We start from the raw sequence: 6,382 nt of genomic DNA on the forward strand, positions 1-6,382 counted from the left end.
CCCAATTCCCCAATAAAAATCTTTAAAAAACAAACAAACAAACAAACAAACAAAAAACAGAAATGGTCTCAGAGATATAGAGGAATAACTGATGGCTGCTAGTAGGGAGGGGGCGGGGATGAGGGAGAAGGGGAAGGGATTAGACAGCATAAATTGGTAACTACAATATTGCCACAGGGATATGAAAGACCGTTCGAGGAATATAATTAATAATGTTGTAAATATTTTGTAGGGTGTCAGGTGGCCACGTCTTGTTAGGGAGACCGCATCATAGATGGGGTAGAGGCTTGATCACTGTACTGTACACCTGAAGCTGATGTTGTATAATATTTTATGTCAACTATAAGTGAATATATATATACATATTCATGGGACATGGAGTATAGTGTGAGAGTGGAGTCAAAGGAATTGTAATAGATATGTATGATATTGGGGGGAAAGTGGGGCGGTGGATTGGGGGAGGGGGTTGTCACTTCAAGGGGTAAAAAGTATAACTATTGCACTATGTTGTACAGCTGAAACTAATTTTTTAAAATGTATATTTCACAATTAGATAGATAGATAGATAAGATAGATAGATAGATAGATAGACAGACAGACAGACAGACAGACAGACAGACAGATAGATAGATAGATAGATAGATAGATAGATAGATAGATAGATAGACAGACAGACAGACAGACAGACAGACAGACAGATAGATAGATAGATAGATAGATATAAAGAGGATGACCTAGGAACTGTCCTAGGACTGAAGCAACAAAAGAGAGGAAGGTTGTCGTATCCTCCATCACAGGCTACTGGGAGCTGATTGAGGCACACCTGACATTTTGGGGAACACAGAAGGAGCTCCTCCTTGATGCTGTCACTACGATGCTGGCGGTACATTCACTATTTCTGGTACTTTCGCTCTAGCTTCTCAGAGCACCTCTTTCTAGCCTCTGGCTCAATGAATTTTTTATCGTTAGCCTCCTACCCATTTCTTCTCTTGTCCTCATCTTGACAGCACACACCAGTACTGCTCACCCAGGTCAGAATCCTGCGAGTCACCCTGATGCCCACCTCTTCCAAATCCCTCCCCACTCCTCAGCCTGTTCTCTCTATCTGTGCCCTCTTCTCCTTCTTGTCATCATGGACTGCCCGATGGCAGGGACGCCTGACATGTCTCTCTGGTCCAGCTCCCAGCATAAGCCACCTGCTCAGAAAATGTTTCTTTCCTTTTTTTTTTTTTTTAAGATTTTGTTGGGGAATTGGGGGATGGGAACAGCGTTGGGGAATCGGGGAAGGGGAACAGACAAGTTGCTGTCCTTTTGTTCTTCAGTCTAGTTGTGGAGGACATCGCTTCACTGGTCCATGTTGGTGTTATCATTGCGCTCTTCCCAGGTGAGGCAGTCGCTCGCTGGCCATTGGACGGCCACTCGCGACGGCTCACTGCAGCTCATGAAAGCTCACGCTCGCTGCCAGCCAACCCTACTGCAGCCCACTGCAGGTCGAGCTGCTGTTCAGCATCTTAGCTGTAGAGGGCGCAATGTCACTGGCCCTCATATATGGGATCTGAACCGGGGCCCTGCTGCTCTGAGCTGGTGTTCCAAGCCAACTCCTAACCAACACACCACTTGGCCGGCCCTGGAAATGTTTCTTTGATGAATCTGAAAATATAAGGGTTGGGGACAGATAAACCATAAGGTCCCCTCCAGTTAGACATCAGGCACAAAGAGAGAAAGTGGCTTCCTTTTCTAATACGAGGCAACGGGAGGACATTGGTGGCTGTGTTGACAGTATGATTGTACCAATTATTGAACCGAAATGTTCCCAGACCTGATGGTAAACAGCTTCCCTGTGACCCTCCCTTGGGGCTCTCTGGGACTCTTCCCAGCAACAAGGGATCAATTGGGCCCTAGCCTGGAGGGCGATTGCAGTTTGAATATCACTGATAGGTGAGTTTGGGAGGAGAGTGGGCTTCACTGAGTCAAGATCTGTTGGTTTGGGTGACCTTTATTTTGTGACTTTTAAGGTCTAATTGAAATGAGACAAAAACCCAGCATCCCTGAGCAAAAGAACTCAAATAGCAGCGGTGGGTATTCTCAGAAAGGGCTTGCTACTTAGCCCCACGAAAAACAGCTTTCGTTGGTTGAGAAGAAATATACAACAGTCACTTCCCTCCACCACCTCAGTCACCTTAGGACTCTGAGAAAACATGTCAGGCGCAGAGGGTGCTGAGGCCAGTAAGACAGGGCAGGGTGGCAGCCACCTCAGCCTGAGGACAGCGGAGTATGGAGACCTCTTGTGATTGCATGGTGGAGGCCAAAGACTGTTACCAACTCGGGCACTGGGTGTCAGCGAGGGGTTTTTAATAGCTCCAGGGTGTTTGTCCAGCTGCCCTGGAGTCTGTCACTCACCCTGAAACCACTGGCACTGAGACCAGGCACATCACAGGGACCCAGCATTTCTGTCCATCCTCCCCTTCAGGCATTCAAGCCCTCTCCTGCCCCCTCAGGCTCACCAGCCCCTCTATCCCATCAAGCTGGGCCATCACCAGTCACAGCTTCATTTTGGGACACACACAGTGTCCCCTGCCTCAGCACAGGCATTCCGGAGCCTGCGCCCGACCGAAGGAGATTTGCTCAGTCCTTTTTGGTTTTCTTCTTCTTAACCTCTGAATACCTTGGTGTGTGCTTCTTAAAATCAAGGACATTCTCTTACATGACCACGATGCAAATGTGTCAAAATCGGGAAATGAACATGGATAAAACAGTTTTCCAACCCACAGGCTTGGTTCCGATTTCGCCTGTTGTCCTACTTGTCCTCGGTAACACGAATTTTTCAGGCCCGGGATCCAATCCAAGTTCACCTGTTACATCTCAGCCTTCCTTTATCTGGATCACTCTTGGTGTTTCTTGGCCCTTCTCAACTTGACATTTTGAAAAGATGGGGCCAGTTATTTTATAGAATGTCCCTCGGTTTGGGTTCATCTGATACTTCATTAGGTTCAGGTTATGCATAGGTGGCAGGAATAGCCCTGCAATGACACTGTTCTTCTCATTGATCCTATCAGGTGGCAGGAGATTGTGATTTATTCCCATGTTGGTGATGTTTACTTCAATCACCAAGTCCTAGACATGTTCTCCAAGTTTCGCTGTTGTAAGGTTAGTATTTTCCCTTTGTACTTAATAACTAACCTGTGTGAGATTATTTGAAGATTATTATGTGAATATCCTGTTCCTTACAGTAGATTGATGGCTCTTGCCTGAATCAAATTACTATAATGATTGCCTGATTGTGATTTTTTTTAAAGATTTTTATTGGGGAATTGGTGGAGGGGAACAGTGTTGGGGAATTGGGGGAAGGGGAACAGACAAGTTGCTGTCCTTTTGTTCTTCAGTCTAGTTGTTGTTGCTGTCCTTTTGTTCTTCAGTCTGGTTGTGGAAGATGTTGCTTCACTGGCCCATGTTGGTATTATCATTGCACTCTTCCTGGGTGAAGCAGATCGGTTGCCGGCCTCTGGACAGCCGCTCACAGCGGCTCTTGGCAACTCACACCAGCTGCCTGGCCGCTCACGCTGGATGCCGGGCCACACACAGTAGCTTATGGCAGCCCACTGCAGCAGGGGCTGCAGCCTACGCCGTCGCCGGCGACTCACGGCAGCCCAGCTCCAGGTTGAGCTGCTATTCACCATCTTAGCTGTAGAGGGCGCAGTGTCACTGGCCCTCATGTGGGATCCGAACCGGGGCCCTGCGGCTCNCCCCGCACCCCCCTTCCCCGCAGCCCGGGAGCGCGCGGCCACCCCCGCACGCCGGTCCTCCTGCTCCCCACCGTAACCGCGGGCACTGCGAAGCAAATCAGAGTCCCGCAACCATCCCAAGGGAGGCAGGGCCCGGTGGGCGGCGGAGGAATCGAGTCTAATTGAATAGAACATCAGCCCGCGAGAAGTTCCCCCCACCCGCCTGCCCCTGGCTGCGGGATGGATAAAACACTCACCTCTGTTTCCACAGTTGCCACAGGAGCGGCTTGGGTGAAATTTTTTTCTGGGGCCCATGTGAGGGCCTCTGACCTTCTGTGCCACTTTCAGCCTGGAGACTTTTCCAGACTCTAAAATGGGGACTTGAGCTGCTGTTTCACGTGAGGAGAAATTCCCCGAGACGAGGAACAGGAGCCTAGTGGAAGCAGCTTGCTTAAAACGCAGCTGGCGGTAGTGACTGCACGTGTGCGTCGCTGCCTACGGCGATCCGAGTGGATGGGACCCAGTCAGGACACTGTGGTGGCGAGATGCATGAAAGAACGGAGCCCCGCACTCGCACTCGTGGGTGCTCAGTCCTTGTTGAATGAACGAAGCCGGGCTGGGTGAGGCACCTCACATCTTGTCCCTAGTGCAGTGGAGGGACCTGTAGGAGGAAGATTTAAAAAAACAAACAAACTAGACTCCAAAGCCAAACTTGACCTCCCTCATGCCGTTGACTGGACCTGCTCTGCTATGCCAGAGGCCAAAATGATTACCACCCCAACCTGCGCGAATCTGTCTCATTTACTAAACATGAATTTAACGAGGCCCAGCGTGAGGCCCAGCAAGGAAAACCAGATGCAGCACTGTGTGTAATTACTGGCATCGTCATAGCAACCACAAGCCTCTTAACTTTTCCCTAAGCCTCCTGTCTTGGGTCGGGTTTCCTGGGAAACAGAAACGGGAGTCTCCCAGATGTACATGCACAGCACTTGTTGGGAAGTGCTCTCAGGAAACAACCTGTGAGCCAGTAAGAAAAGCTGGGCTGGCCAGAAGTTGTACTGTCATGCAGCTGGGAGCCTTAGCCAATTCCACAGGGAGCTCGGAAGCTGGGGTAGGCCTTCAGAGTTGTCCTGAGTCAAAGCAAGGGGGCCAGCCCTTTGTACCCATGCATGGACTGGTCTGTGGCCCAGGAGAGCATCATCTGCCGCATGGCAGCTCCTCCCTTCACAGAAAGGAGTCTCAGGCAAGAACTCAGCTGTGAGCTGTCACAGTGACACTCGCTGGCAGCTGGCGGCATGGCGCTTCAGCCCTGGCAGGATTCTGGGTGGCACACCATGGCACCCACTACACTCCTCGAGGGCAGGCAGCCTGTTTCATGCTGCTCTGCTCTCTGCACATCTGATTTTTTTTCTCCCCTGCTACTTAGGCTACAGGGGTGGATGATGGTCATACCACAGCTCCCTTTTTTAATGTTCCATTCCGAACACAAGCCCAACCAAAAAAACTAACAAGCCAATTGAAAAAAAACACAAACGACTTGACATTTCTCCAAAGAAGACATACACATGGCCAATAAGCACAAGGAAAGGTGCTTAACATCATTAGTCATTGTGGTAATACAAATCAAAACCACACGAGGTACCATCTACACCTGCTAGGATGGTTATAACCAGGAATGCAAAAAATTGCAAGCGTTGTCGAGGATGTGGAGAAATCGGAACCCTTGTGCATTACTGGTGGGATTGTAAAATGGGACAGCCCCTGTGGACAATAATTTGGCTGTTTCTCAAAAGGTTAAACACACAACAACCCCTTGACCCAGCAATGCCCCTCCCAGGTGTATATCTGAAAGGATTGAAAGCAAGGACTCAGACAGATGGACTCGTAAACGAATGTTCATAGCAGCATTATTCACAATAGCCAGAACAGCTTTGGTTTGCACAAGAAATACTGCTTGTACACATATCTTAATGCCCATGTGCACCAGTTTCTCTGGGTTTTATACATAGGACCGGAACTATTGAGTTACAGAGTATCAATCTTTAGCTTTAACAGTTGATGCCAAACTCTTTCAAAGTGTCCCAATTTACACCCCCCTTCAGCAGTTTCAGTTGCTCCACATCCTAACCCAATACCTGGTATTACCAGGCTTTCTAACTTTTCCCGATCTGTATGTAATGATATCAACCAGTCTCTTGTTAAGTAAACAGAAAAACTCTAGGTATTACAACAGAAGGGATCTAATAAGGGAAACTTAAATGAGGGCCATGTTGGCACAAGAGGAACAAACTAAGAAAAACTGTGAGCTCCGTCCTTACAAGAAGCTGACCTAGGGTAACGATATGGATGGACCTAGGGACTATTATGTTAAGTGAAATAAGTCAGTCGAAGAAAGACAAATACCATATGATTTCACTTATATGTGGAATCTAAAAAACTGAATGAACGAGCAAAGTAAACAGAAATGGTCTCGGGCCGGCCGAGTGGCGCGATGGTTAAGAACTGGCTTGGGACGCCAGAGGGCCCCGGTTCGGATCCCACTCATGAGGGCCAGTGACACTGCGCCCTCTACAGCTAAGATGCTGAACAGCAGCTCAACCTGGAGCTGGGCTGCCATGAGTCGCCGGCGACGGCGTGGGCTGCAGTCCCTGTGGCAGTGG

At 49.0% G+C, this 6,382-nt stretch overlaps 1 long non-coding RNA gene across 1 annotated transcript in view; it reads right to left on the reverse strand.

The window, feature by feature from the left end:
- LOC109371485 (uncharacterized) overlaps positions 1–6,382 on the reverse strand; it is a 64,431-nt gene that overhangs the window by 50,551 nt on the left and 7,498 nt on the right. Inside the window, exon 2 of the long non-coding RNA XR_002121889.1 lies at positions 3,980–4,383. This is a non-coding gene — a long non-coding RNA (uncharacterized LOC109371485). The remainder of the gene's footprint in view (positions 1–3,979; positions 4,384–6,382) is intronic.

This window comes from Hipposideros armiger, unplaced genomic scaffold (assembly GCF_001890085.2).
Source record: "Hipposideros armiger isolate ML-2016 unplaced genomic scaffold, ASM189008v1 scaffold_572, whole genome shotgun sequence".
NCBI classification, from domain to species: Eukaryota; Metazoa; Chordata; class Mammalia; order Chiroptera; family Hipposideridae; genus Hipposideros; species Hipposideros armiger.